The 12,128-nt window shown below is 44.5% G+C and overlaps 1 long non-coding RNA gene across 1 annotated transcript; it reads left to right on the plus strand.

The window, feature by feature from the left end:
- Window positions 1–6,750: 6,750 nt before the first annotated feature.
- LOC139168360 (uncharacterized) lies at window positions 6,751–10,987 on the plus strand. The gene is made up of 3 exons (XR_011559278.1): window positions 6,751–6,927; window positions 7,051–7,245; window positions 10,889–10,987. It is a non-coding gene; the product is annotated as an uncharacterized lncRNA (long non-coding RNA).
- The last annotated feature ends 1,141 nt before the right edge of the window (window positions 10,988–12,128 follow it).

Consider the following 12,128-nt stretch of genomic DNA (forward strand, 5'->3'; position numbering starts at 1 on the left):
CTTTAAAATTCTAGAATATTAACACTTGAAGGCTATGACCTTCAATCCGGGTGGCACAAGTTTCTGATGGCAGATAGATAAAATACCAACATACTTCAGATCACACTACATTCGAAAAACCTTAATTAACACCTGGCACTTTTTTAAAAAAAACCACTACCTCTGCATCCCAAAATGGATTTCCCCAACAGAAGCCATTATATACCCGAATGCATTAACCCCTGACAAAATTATAACATACGACCAACTACTAAACGAAAATAATGACCCATTCCCTAAGCAAAAACTCATGGAAAAAGGTATTAAAGTAGATTGGTTACACTACCTACAAATTAAATCAAAATATAATGAAGATAAGAACAAATTAGGCTTTCAAAAAAACAATCCCCTCGATAAGATAATTTTTGGTCCACAAAAAAAGCAAATATCAAATATATACAATATCCTCCTTCAACACGATACTGTAGAAGAAATAGTTAAAGGAACTATGATAGCGTGGTCACAAAACTTTGGGTACACAATTTATTTAAATGAATGGGAAAAAATTTGGACTACTAACTATAAACTAACGATGGCAACCTCATATAAGGAAAACCATTATAAAATGTTCTACAGATGGCACTTGCCACCTGCTAGACTTGCAAAAATGTATCCAAATCTATCACCATTATGTTGGAAGTGCAGGGAAAAACCAGGTACATACTACCACATTTGGTGGACATGTGAAACCACCCAAAAATATTGGGATAAAATCAAAACTATGCTGGAACAAATTACTTCTCAGATTATCCATGCAAAACCCGAACTATTTTTATCAGGAATCATAAGACAAAATTTTAGTAAAGAAAACAGATACAGCCGCAAGGATTTTATATGCACAATTTTGGAAACAAGAAAAAAACCCAACTGTTCTATCACTCTTGATTAAAATAATGGAATATGCAGAAATGTCCAAATTAACAATGGAACTGCAAAACAAGGATGAGACAGATTTCTACAAAGCTTGGGACAAATGGTACTTTTGGTTAAAAAAAAAAATTACCTAAAAATTATTCATCAAGAAAAATATCCAACAAAAACAACTTGAAAAACTAGCAACCTACATCACAAATCATAACATCAAATTGAAACAACAAACTGTAAACATTGATTGACACGGACTTCAAATTTACAAAGAAAATAAACCCCTAAATTACCTATACACATTGGCACTAACAATTACATTCAAAACATATCGACAAAACTTTAGGGTAAAACACACCAACTACGGGCTCAAATTACAGGTCGCAAATCATGAAAGACCCAGCTCTAACGCTGGTTTTCTCTTCTTACCTCCCCCCTTTTTGCTCCTTTTCCCTATCCTCCTATATCTATTTCCCTCCTTTCCCAACCCCCTATCCTTCTCTCACTCCCCAATTACTACATAAGTAAATTGCAAATGTTAAAATGTACAGTATATATATCCCTTTTGCCTTTCTGTATCTTGTTTTTATTGTATATATTCAATAAATTTATTTTTTTAAAAAAATCCTAAAAAAAACCTATTTTCAATAAATAGTGCATAAACCTACTACCCGTACTGCGTCCCCCACCCCCTTACTGCTGTAGAATGAATACAAATCCCATCCTTTCCTGCCTGAATGGATTCCCATTGTTGGCATGAGGCCTCACTCAGAATTCTTGCTACTTTGTGCATGACTTTTATTTTTATTCTATTTTTTTGATGCTAAGGTTTCAAATTTCTTTTTTGCTCTACTATTATCAATATTTATTCATTTAAGCAGATTGATATAGCTCCTCAATTCACCCACTATAACTCCGAGAACAGGGAGCATACTTTCCATTGTTCATTTGTTTTTAAAATCTAACCAAAAGCTTCCCAAAACATTTTTTAAAAATAAAAACAAAACAAATTCTAAATATGATTTCTATCCAAAGACAATGAAAACGACATCCAAACACTCCACTTTCTTTCCTTTTTAATTTTGCAAACTATAGAATCCTATCTTATTTAGGACAATTCTTTTTGCTCTTGCGTTTTACTTAATTTGGATATCATGTTCTGCCGGCGTGTCCCAACCGCCCGTAATTACAGGGTAGTTAGTCCAAAAAGACACACACCACACAATAGAAGAAAAACAAAAGGTCTTTATCAACAGAAAAGCAGAAAAACCTCCCTTTTTAAATGTCAAAGGGATTTTCTGGTACACACAAGGCACAGGTTAAATGCAATCTAATTTCTCACTCAGTAACTGGGAAATTGAGTCCAATTCTAAAGTCCAGAAATTCCACATACAGTCTTTAACCGGGAAACAGCAAACCATGATCTTGACGAAACTATGAATCAGATAAACTTCCATGAGGCTAAACCCAGCACGCTGCTCTTTTTATCTGTAGCACTAATTACAGCAGCCCCACCCAACCACAGCTGGCCTCACTTATCTCCTGTAATAATCCTTCAGTTGTTCTCTCCTATGCATCACTCTACGCATGCATGGGTCTGTCATAAGTTCTTGTTCAGAATCCAGGGATGATAAGGATGATTGATCTCCCCCTGGGCTGTCTGCCAAACTCCCCTCTTCCCTGTCACTCACGCTTCCTTCGTCAGAGGCAGTGTTCCCTCTAATTTTTTTGGGGGGTGAGCAGAAAAGTATAGTCTCTGAGCGGCAGTCCCTTTGGGACTGGGTGGCATATAAGAATAAATAAATAAATAAATAAATAAATAAATAAATAAATAAATAAATAAATAAATAAATAAATAAATAAATAAATAAATAAATAAATAAATAAATAAATAAATAAAGAAAGAAAGAAAGAAAGAAAGAAAGAAAGAAAGAAAGAAAGAAAGAAAGAAAGTATGGGCGTGCGCTATCACACATGAGCGAGTTCTTGCATCCATAATTCTATCCTTTATATGTCTCCCTCCCTCTTTCCTCCCTCCCTCTTTCCTCCCTTCCTCTTTCCTTTGTATCTCTCCCTCCCTCTTTCCTTTCTATCTTTTTCTCCCCCTGCCTTTCTCCAAGCCCTTCCTTTTCCCTCTCCCTATCTAACTACCCCCTCTCCCTTCTTTCTATCTCTCCCTCCCCCTTTCCCTCTCTTCCTTCCTTCATCTTTCTTTCCCTCTCTCTCTCCATCCCTCTTCCTTTCTCTCTTCCTTCCTTCGTTCCTCCCTCTTTTTTGCTCTTTCACTCTCTCTCCCTCCTTCCCTCCCTCTATGTCTTTCCCTCTCCCTCCTTCCCCCCTCTCTTTCTCTCTCTCTCTTGCTTTCTTTCCCTCTCTTTTTCTCTTTCTTTCTTTCTTTCTCTCTAATTCTCTCTATCCTCCTTTCTTTCTCTCTCTCTTTCTCTCTCGTTCATCATGCCGGCAACAGAGAGAAAAAGAGAGATATAGAGAGAGACGGAGAGAGAGTGGAGGGCACCATTGTCTTCGCCTCCACCCGGCTCTGCAGCTAAGAGGCAGCAACCATAAACCCCCTTGCCCTCCCAGGCATCCCCAGTGCCCGGGACTGTGTGGCTTTGTGCCATGAAGAAAAAACGGCTCTGTCAGCAGGGAAAAGTCGGCCGGGCTTCGGGAACGCCTGTCCTGCCTCTACTGCAGCCCCCTTGATGGAAGTCTGGGACGAAAGCGCTCCCAGCGAAGGGGCTGCGAGAGGGGCGGGTTGGGCATTCCCGAAACGGACGGAGAAAGCCCTCTCTCGCAGCGAAAGCGTGCCCAGCCAGGGGGCTGCGAGAGAGGGCTTTCTCCGTCCATTTCAGGAAAGCCTGCCCCACCCCTCTTGCAGCCCCCTGGCTGGGAGCGCTTTTGTCCCGAGGAGCTGAAGCCGCCGCCGCCGCAGCCGCCGCAAGAGAAGTCGTGCCCCAAGGCAGGGGGCGACGGAGGAGGAGAGGGGGCGGATCGGGTCGGCAGGGGGCAGGGCCGAGAGGCCAGGAGCGCGAGGGGGCCGGAGGCACCATGGAGAGGCAGAGGTGGCCGCGGCTCACTTCTAATGCCCGCGCCTCCCCGCCCGCACCCCCCGCAGGCTGGCAGGGGGATGGGGAGCGCGCGACCGAGGAAAAGGGTGCGCGTGGGGGTATTTTGGAGCACGCGCACGCTCACGCGCGCAGCTTACAGGGAGCAGTGGTCAGAGGAGACTTCATCAGTAAATTCTACCGGGAGCAAAACAGGCCTGTGGCATGTAGATGTTTCCCCCACATCCACCTCCACATTCCTTGGGGAAGGAGCTGGACCAGAGCTAACCACAACACCATGTATATTTCCAATAAATAAAAAAATATGGCATCTTTTTTGCAGGATGGAAAGGGAAAAGGAAACTTATCCAAATATATATATATATTTAGCAGAGAATACCAGGTTTTTTTTCCCCCATCACAATTTCTCCAGGAAATTTACTCTTTGATCCAGAAGAAAAGATCAAGGGAATGGAAGCAAGGGTGAAATATCCTTCTCATTGCTAAATAGTTTTTCTGATTCTAAAATCATTGCTATTATTGTGTCAAATTAAGGGGAAAGGTGTTCTGGAGAATAAACAGGTATTATCTGCAATGTGTCTCTTTCAGCCACCCATGTGTGCGATGGGCTACGCATTGATCTTGTGAGCGGTTTGGAAATCAAAATGTCAAATGTGCTATTAAAAAAGAAAAGAAATGTCAACCAATATAGTACTGTAGGAAATTAAGAAATAGCACCCATTAGGCACAAAGGATGAAGGGACTCGGGAAGGACGGGGTGACAGAAAAAAGACATTTCCTATTGAACTATTCTCCTTAAAGCACAGTTGGAACTAAATATTCCTCATTGGACAACATAGGCCTTCAAAATGTTTTGTAACAAAAATAGCGACTGTCCTCCTCCTCCTCTTCTTCTTCCTCCTCCCATCCAAATCCCAAGCTTTTATTCCGTTCCTAATGGGTTTGCATGCATTATTTGCTTTTACATTGATTCCTATGGGAAAAATTGCTTCTACTTGCAAACTTTTCTACTTAATGTTCTGTCTGGGTCACTCCAGAAGCCAATACCAACCCAAAAAGAGAATCCAGACACACTGGTAAAAGGCAAAGGCAGTTTTATAAAATTCAAGAAAAACACAGGTAACAGAAAATGTCCTTACAAACAGGAAAATGCTGTATCTTCAGATATATCCACAAAGGCCAAAAGTCCATGCAGCAATACAGAATTCTTGCTGCAAAGCCAAGGCTGTAGATAGCAGACCTATACCTCCCACGGATCTTCCAAAGCTGCTGGGCCACAAGCCAGGAACAGAGACGCCGAGAAACAAGACAGGATAACGCCACGCCAAGCTGATAACACTCCACATGGCTTCAAGGGCTTGCCTGCCTTTTAAACCCTGCTGATGAGGACCACACCCAAACCCGGCTGTTTCTAATTCAATGGTGATAATATTTCTTTAACTGCTCCTTTCGTTGTCTCATGTCAATGACAGCTTGTGCGTCATCACCTAATGACTCCAAGCTACTGGCTGGGGAGAGCCCCCCCCCCGGGCTCTCATGCTGTTCTCCTTCATCCCATTCCTGATTTTCCTCTCCCCCGTCTGACTGTTCAGCCCCCTCCTCTGCGCTGTTATCCTCCTCCGGGCATGGAGCCAGCAGAGACACAGCCGGTCCCTGAGCAGCCTCAGGCTGAACCACAACACTTAAGAACCTTGTCATGGAACGAATTAAGTTCCTATAAAGCCCTTCATGGCACCGGACCAGAATATCTGCGAGACCGCCTTCTGCCACATGAATCCCAGCGGCCGGTTAGGTCCCACAGAGTTGGCCTTCTCCGGATCCCATCGACCAAACAATGTCGGCTGGTGGGACCCAGGGAAAGAGCCTTCTCTGTGGCGGCTCCGACCCTCTGGAACCAGCTCCCCCTGGAGATCAGGACTGCCCCCCACCCTCCTTGCCTTTTGTAAACTTATTAAAACCCACCTCTGCCGTCAGGCATGGGGGAATTGATACATCTCCCCTTGCCTATGTAGTTTTATGCTGTGTGTAGGCATCAACAAGGAACGTTCAACAAACAATATTGTTCAACAAGCAGCTAAGCAAGCAAGTCGAGGAGTGTTGAGACTCTAAAAAGTCAAAGATATTGAAACTCTAGAAAAAGTGCAGAGAAGAGCAACCAGAATGATTAGGGGACTGCAAACTAAAACATACAAAGAGTAGTTACAAGAATATAAGAACCTAAGAAGGGCCCTGATGAATCAGGCCAAAGCCCATCGAGTCCAGCATTCTGTTTCACACAGTGACCCACCAATTGTCCATGGGGATCTTGAGCAGAAAGAGAAAGCAAAACCCTCCCTTTCCCTTGACCCCCAACAAATGGTACTCAAGGGAACCCTGCCTGCCTCAACCAAGATAGAGTTGGCACTTGGACATCTGTTTCAATAACCACTGATACACTTGGCAACCATGAATCTGTCTAATCCTGCCTTGAAGCTATCCAGGCTGACACCTTTCACGGCCTCTTCTGGAAGCGAATTCCATAAACCAACGACTCTCTGAGTGAAGAAATATTTCCCTTGATTTGTCCTCGCTTTCTTACCTATGAGCTTTAGAGAGTGCCCCCCCCCATCCTAGTATTGTGTGATAGAGAAAAGAATTTTTTATCTATCAACCTTTTCCATCCCATGCATGATTTTATACACTTCGATTAAGTCACTTCTTAAATGTCGTCTTTCAAGGCTGAAGAGACCAAGGTGTTGCAACCTGGTTTCATAAGGGATGAAATAATCCGAGTAAACGGCTTTGAGTTAAAACGCTTTATTCTTTCACAGAGAAACAACAGCCGCGGCTTACTTTCACTGCCGAATGCAATCTGACAGGAGACGCGTAAGCCCGGTAGCACAGGAAAACTTTCGCCCGGCAACAAGCGACGCCTGACAGCTCTTTAGTTTGGCGCCCAAAGCCCAGCGGCCAATCAGAGGTAAGTAAACAGTCCTGTCTGACTCTAATGACTTTTGCTTAACAATAACACTTTAACTAAATTCCCTGGTAACAGAAACTTCTGGATTTAACATCCCTCCCCCTTCTGGTTGATTTATTACAGATGTTCACTCTGATAAATATGTAATAAATTCGTCCAAACGGGCTGGTCTTCTGGGTGCCCGCTCAGACCTTCGTGGGTCTTGGAGGACCTGGGTATCCACCGATGAAGATGGCTCTTCCGGATGGGACTGTCCAGCACCCCCATGGCTGGAGCCTTGCGGAGCTGCAGCTGCGCTGGCTTGACTAGTAAATCCAGGTAAGTCCCAGTCTATTTGTTCCTGGTTCCTAGTAGGTCTTGAGTAATTTCCTGTGGGGTGTGAAGGAGGAGAGGCCCCATTACTTATGGCAGCCATATTGTCCCTTATACTGTCAGATGCCAATCTCCCTCTAATGTGATCTATGTGCCTCTTCCAGAGGCGGCCATCACTTAGGGCAATTGTATATGTTTTTGGACCGGTTTGTTCTGTGACTATTCCACTCTCCCACAATGTGCCCTTATCAAAATTTTTAACATACACATTTTGACCGATACATACCGAGCGTTCCGGAGTGGTGACATTTACCGTTTTTAACTGGACATAGGCTGGGTGCAGCCTATCCAATGGTGACCTTAACTTCCTCCCCATCAGTAATTCAGCCGGGCTTCTATTTGTAGTCATACTTGGTGTGATATGTTGCATTAGAAGGAAAGTGTCCAGTCTGCCTTGAATTTCCCCTGGGGATGATCTTTTGATGGCCTCTTTGGCCACTCGGACATACCTTTCAGCCATCCCATTAGCCCACGCTGCGTGGACTGAGACCAAAGCATGTTTCACCCCCAACCCGGCGAGGAACATTTCAAACTCCCTGGAAGTAAATTGGGGCCCATTATCCGATACCAGAACATCTGGACACCCATGTGTCGCAAACAATTTCCGCAACACCTTTGACACTGATGTTGTTGTAGTGGACCCTAGTAACAGTATCTCCAGCCACTTGGAGTATGCATCCACCACTATTAAGAACATGTTATTGTTCACTGGCCCCGCTAGGTCGATATGTATTCTTGACCAAGGGCCCCTAGGGGTGTCCCACTGTGCAGGGGTGGTTTTGGGAGGGTTTGGTCTGGTCTCCTGACAGGACTTACATGTAGCAACCCAGTCCTCTATAGCCCCGTCCAGCCCTGGCCACCATAAATACCCCCTAGCCAAGGCCTTCATCCTGACCACCCCAGGGTGTCCTTGATGCAGCAGCTGCATCACTTGGGGTCTTAGGGAATGGGGGATGACTACCCTATCACCCCATAACACACATTCATGCATCACTGACAGTTCTAGCCGTTTTGCCTTAAACTCACCTACTATTGGGTCATCCCCATTGGCTGGCCATCCTTTTAGAATATAGTGAAGGACTCTTCCTAAGACAGGGTCAAGTTTTGTTTCCTTGGCTACCTCTTCTGCTGTCACGAGGGATGGATTGCCTAAGTCTATTAAGAGGACATCTCCAGCAGGGGCTGGATCTACCACCTGCTGACCCAAGGGGCAGCGGCTCAAGGCATCAGCATGATTAATTTGAGAGCCACCTTTATGCACTAGAATATAATCATAGCCGGCTAAAAATATAGCCCACCTGGACATGCGGGGGGACATGAATGGAGGGGTAGGTTTCCCAGTGGCTAATAATCCCAGCAACGGTTTGTGGTCAGTAATCAATTGGAAAGGGCGGCCCAACAAATAATTATGGAATTTTTTAACGCCGGCAACCAAAGCTAGGGCTTCTCTATCAATTTGGGCATAATTTCGTTCAGCCTGGGATAAGGTCCTTGAAAAGTAAGCTATAGGTGCCTCCTGACCATTAGGTAATATATGGGCTAGGACAGACCCCACCCCGTATGGCGAAGCGTCGCATGTGAGTCTGAGGGGTAATGTGGGACTATATTGCACGACTACACTTTGGGAAGTCAGGAGTTGTTTGACAGCAGTGAAAGATGCCTGTTCAGTATCTCCCCATTGCCATGGCGCCCCCTTGTGGAGAAGTCTATGAAGCGGCTCAGCTGCAGAGGCTTTATGCTTCAGAAAAACTGAGTAGAAATTCAATAACCCTAAAAAGGCTTGCAGCTCTGCTTTACAAGTGGGGGCAGGTGCATCTCTAATGGCCCTAATTTTATCATCTGTGGGATGAATTCCTGCTGCATCGATTTTGAATCCTAGGAAATCCACAGATGGAGTTCCCCATACACACTTGTCATGGTTCAGCCTCAGCCCTTTTGATTGTAACCTGGTCAACACCTGTCGGATTCTAGAGTGTAATTGGTCCCTTGTGTCCCCACAAATTAGAATATCATCGAAGTAAGGGACCACCCCTTTAAGCCCCCATAACAAGCGTTCCATTAGTCTCTGGAAAATACCTGGGGCTACACTAATGCCAAATTGCAGGCGTGTGCACCTGAAGGCACCTCTGTGGGTAACTATTGTCTGGGCTAAAGAAGTGGCTTCATCTACAGGAAGCTGTAGGTATGCCTGGGCAAGGTCCAGCCTTGCAAAGACCTTCCCAGACCCTAAAGTGTGCAGCAAGTGCTGCACAACTGGAACAAAGAATGATTGGCCCCGTCCACGATTAATAGGGGCAACCTATGGTGCACATTTTTAAAAGTTATAGGGACGCTAGTAGTACCCAATACACTAATTGGGTGTCCCTGAAAGTCTTTGATGACAATATCTGAAGGCAGCAAAGAGTCTCGAGACACATCGGGTAAATAAAGTCTTAGTTTGTGCCACGGCATCAAAGTATATTTGGAGCCCGTATCCAGCTCCATGTGGCAGGGATGTTGATTTAATAGGAGAGGGACAACAATTTTATTAAGGGGAGAAGGAGTAGCTGCAGAAGCAGGGCTTGCAAGGTTACCTCTGTTGGACCATGGTCTCCTATTTCCCCGTCCTTGTTGTCGGAATGGCCGGTATGAACGCTGGGCAGGGAACGTTGGCAGCAGATCTTGGTTCCCTGAGGTGTCATCTGGCAGGGCGGCACGGCATACAGCAGCGATGTGGCCTCGTTTGTCGCAGCGGCGGCAGAAGGCATCCTTGAAGGGACATCTCGAACGTGCGTGTTGACCTCGGCAGCCAGCACAAGCAGGGAAGTTTTGGCGGAGTTGCCGGTTTGGGGGTCCCCGAATCAGGCAGCAATCGTCGTCCTGGGCATCAAAATCAGCGGTGTAGTAGTCCAGCGAAGAGTTGAGTTGTGCGCGAGGATGTGCAGTGAGTTTGCATACCGTTGACAGCTTGTCATTCGATTTCAATTCCGCGGCAGCAGACTCTGCCACTTCAGCCGTCTGGGCAGCTTTGATCACATCTTGCAGGGTCGAATCTTCCGTTGCTAATAGCTTATTCCGGATGGAGACATTCTTCATTCCGAAGATAATGGCATCTGTCAACCTCGCCTCAGGGTTATCAAATTGACATTTTGCCAATATGGTCCTGAGGCGAGTTGCGAACTGGTTAATTGTTTCCCCTTCGGCTTGTGCCGTGCGGGAAAACTGGTGCCGGTAAACCCTAGCGGGCTTAGTTGGTTTGAAATGGGAGGCTAATTTTTCTTTCAGAATTTGCCACGAGATGGAATTGGCAGGCTCTGGGTCTGTCAGGGTGCCCGCCAGCTCAAAAATTTGAGTGCCGCAATAATTTAGGAATAAAGCTCTTTTGCGGCTGTCAGTGGCATCTTGCATGCCGGCTGCTTCCAAAAAAATTTCAAATTTTGCCATATAGGCAGTCCAGGTTGACCGTTCAGGGTCAAAAAGCTCTGGCGGCTGAATGATTGACGGGGTAGACATAATGATTCAAGGAGAAAAAGCAGTCCTCAAGACCCTCGTCGCCAATGAAATAATCCGAGTAAACGGCTTTGAGTTAAAACGCTTTATTCTTTCACAGAGAAACAACAGCCGCGGCTTACTTTCACTGCCGAATGCAATCTGACAGGAGACGCGTAAGCCCGGTAGCACAGGAAAACTTTCGCCCGGCAACAAGCGACGCCTGACAGCTCTTTAGTTTGGCGCCCAAAGCCCAGCGGCCAATCAGAGGTAAGTAAACAGTCCTGTCTGACTCTAATGACTTTTGCTTAACAATAACACTTTAACTAAATTCCCTGGTAACAGAAACTTCTGGATTTAACAAGGGAGGTGCTCAAGAACAGCTACTGTAGAGAAGGACCAGGGGAAACATGATAGAATACACATTTGGAATACTGTGTTCAGTTCTGAAGACCTCACCTACAAAAAGATATTGACACTGTGTTCAGTTCTGGAGACCCCATACAAAAAGATATTGAATGGGTCCAAAGATGGGCTACAAGAATGGTGGAAGGTCTTAAGCATAAAACGTATCAGGAAAGACTTCATGAACTCCATCTGTATAGTCTGGAGGATAGAAGGAAAAGGGGGGATATGATTGAGACATTTAATATGTCAAAGGGTTAAATAAGGTCCAGGAGGGAAGTGTTTTTAATAGGAAAGTGAACACAAGAACAAGGGGACACAATTTGAAGTTAGTTGGGGGAAAGATCAAAAGCAACATGAGAAAATATTATTTTACTGAAAGAGTAGTAGATCCTTGGAACAAACTTCCAGCAGACATGGTTGGTAAATCCACAGTAACTGAATTTAAACATGCCTGGGATAAACATAGATCCATCTAAGATAAAATACAAAAAATAATATAAGGGCAGACTAGATGGATCATGAGGTCTTTTTCTGCCGTCAGTCTTCTATGTTTCTATGATAGCAGTCTTCTAATATTTGAGGGGCTGCCACAGAGACAAGGGGGTCAAATTTGAACATTAATTTAAAACGTCACTTTGTTTAAAAACTCAAAACCCCCAAAAGGTATAGATCACATAGCTACTGAGTTTTAAAATAATAATAAAGGAGAGAAATCCATAAAATTCAGAGTCAACCCTGAAATATCTTTAATAACATCAAGTTTCCACATCTGGCTGTGAATGAAAATAGATTGTTTCTTGGAACACAAGGTTTATGGACTACCCACACAGTTCAAGTTTGCTGCAAAAAGAAATTATGGACATTGCAAAATTTTAGTAGATGTCTTCATGAAGGATTGTTGTTGTTTTCCTTGTGGTTAATATCTTTAGTAGCATTTCCTTCTGCTTAGAAAT

Source organism: Erythrolamprus reginae, chromosome 5 (genome assembly GCF_031021105.1).
Source record: "Erythrolamprus reginae isolate rEryReg1 chromosome 5, rEryReg1.hap1, whole genome shotgun sequence".
NCBI classification, from domain to species: domain Eukaryota; kingdom Metazoa; phylum Chordata; class Lepidosauria; order Squamata; family Dipsadidae; genus Erythrolamprus; species Erythrolamprus reginae.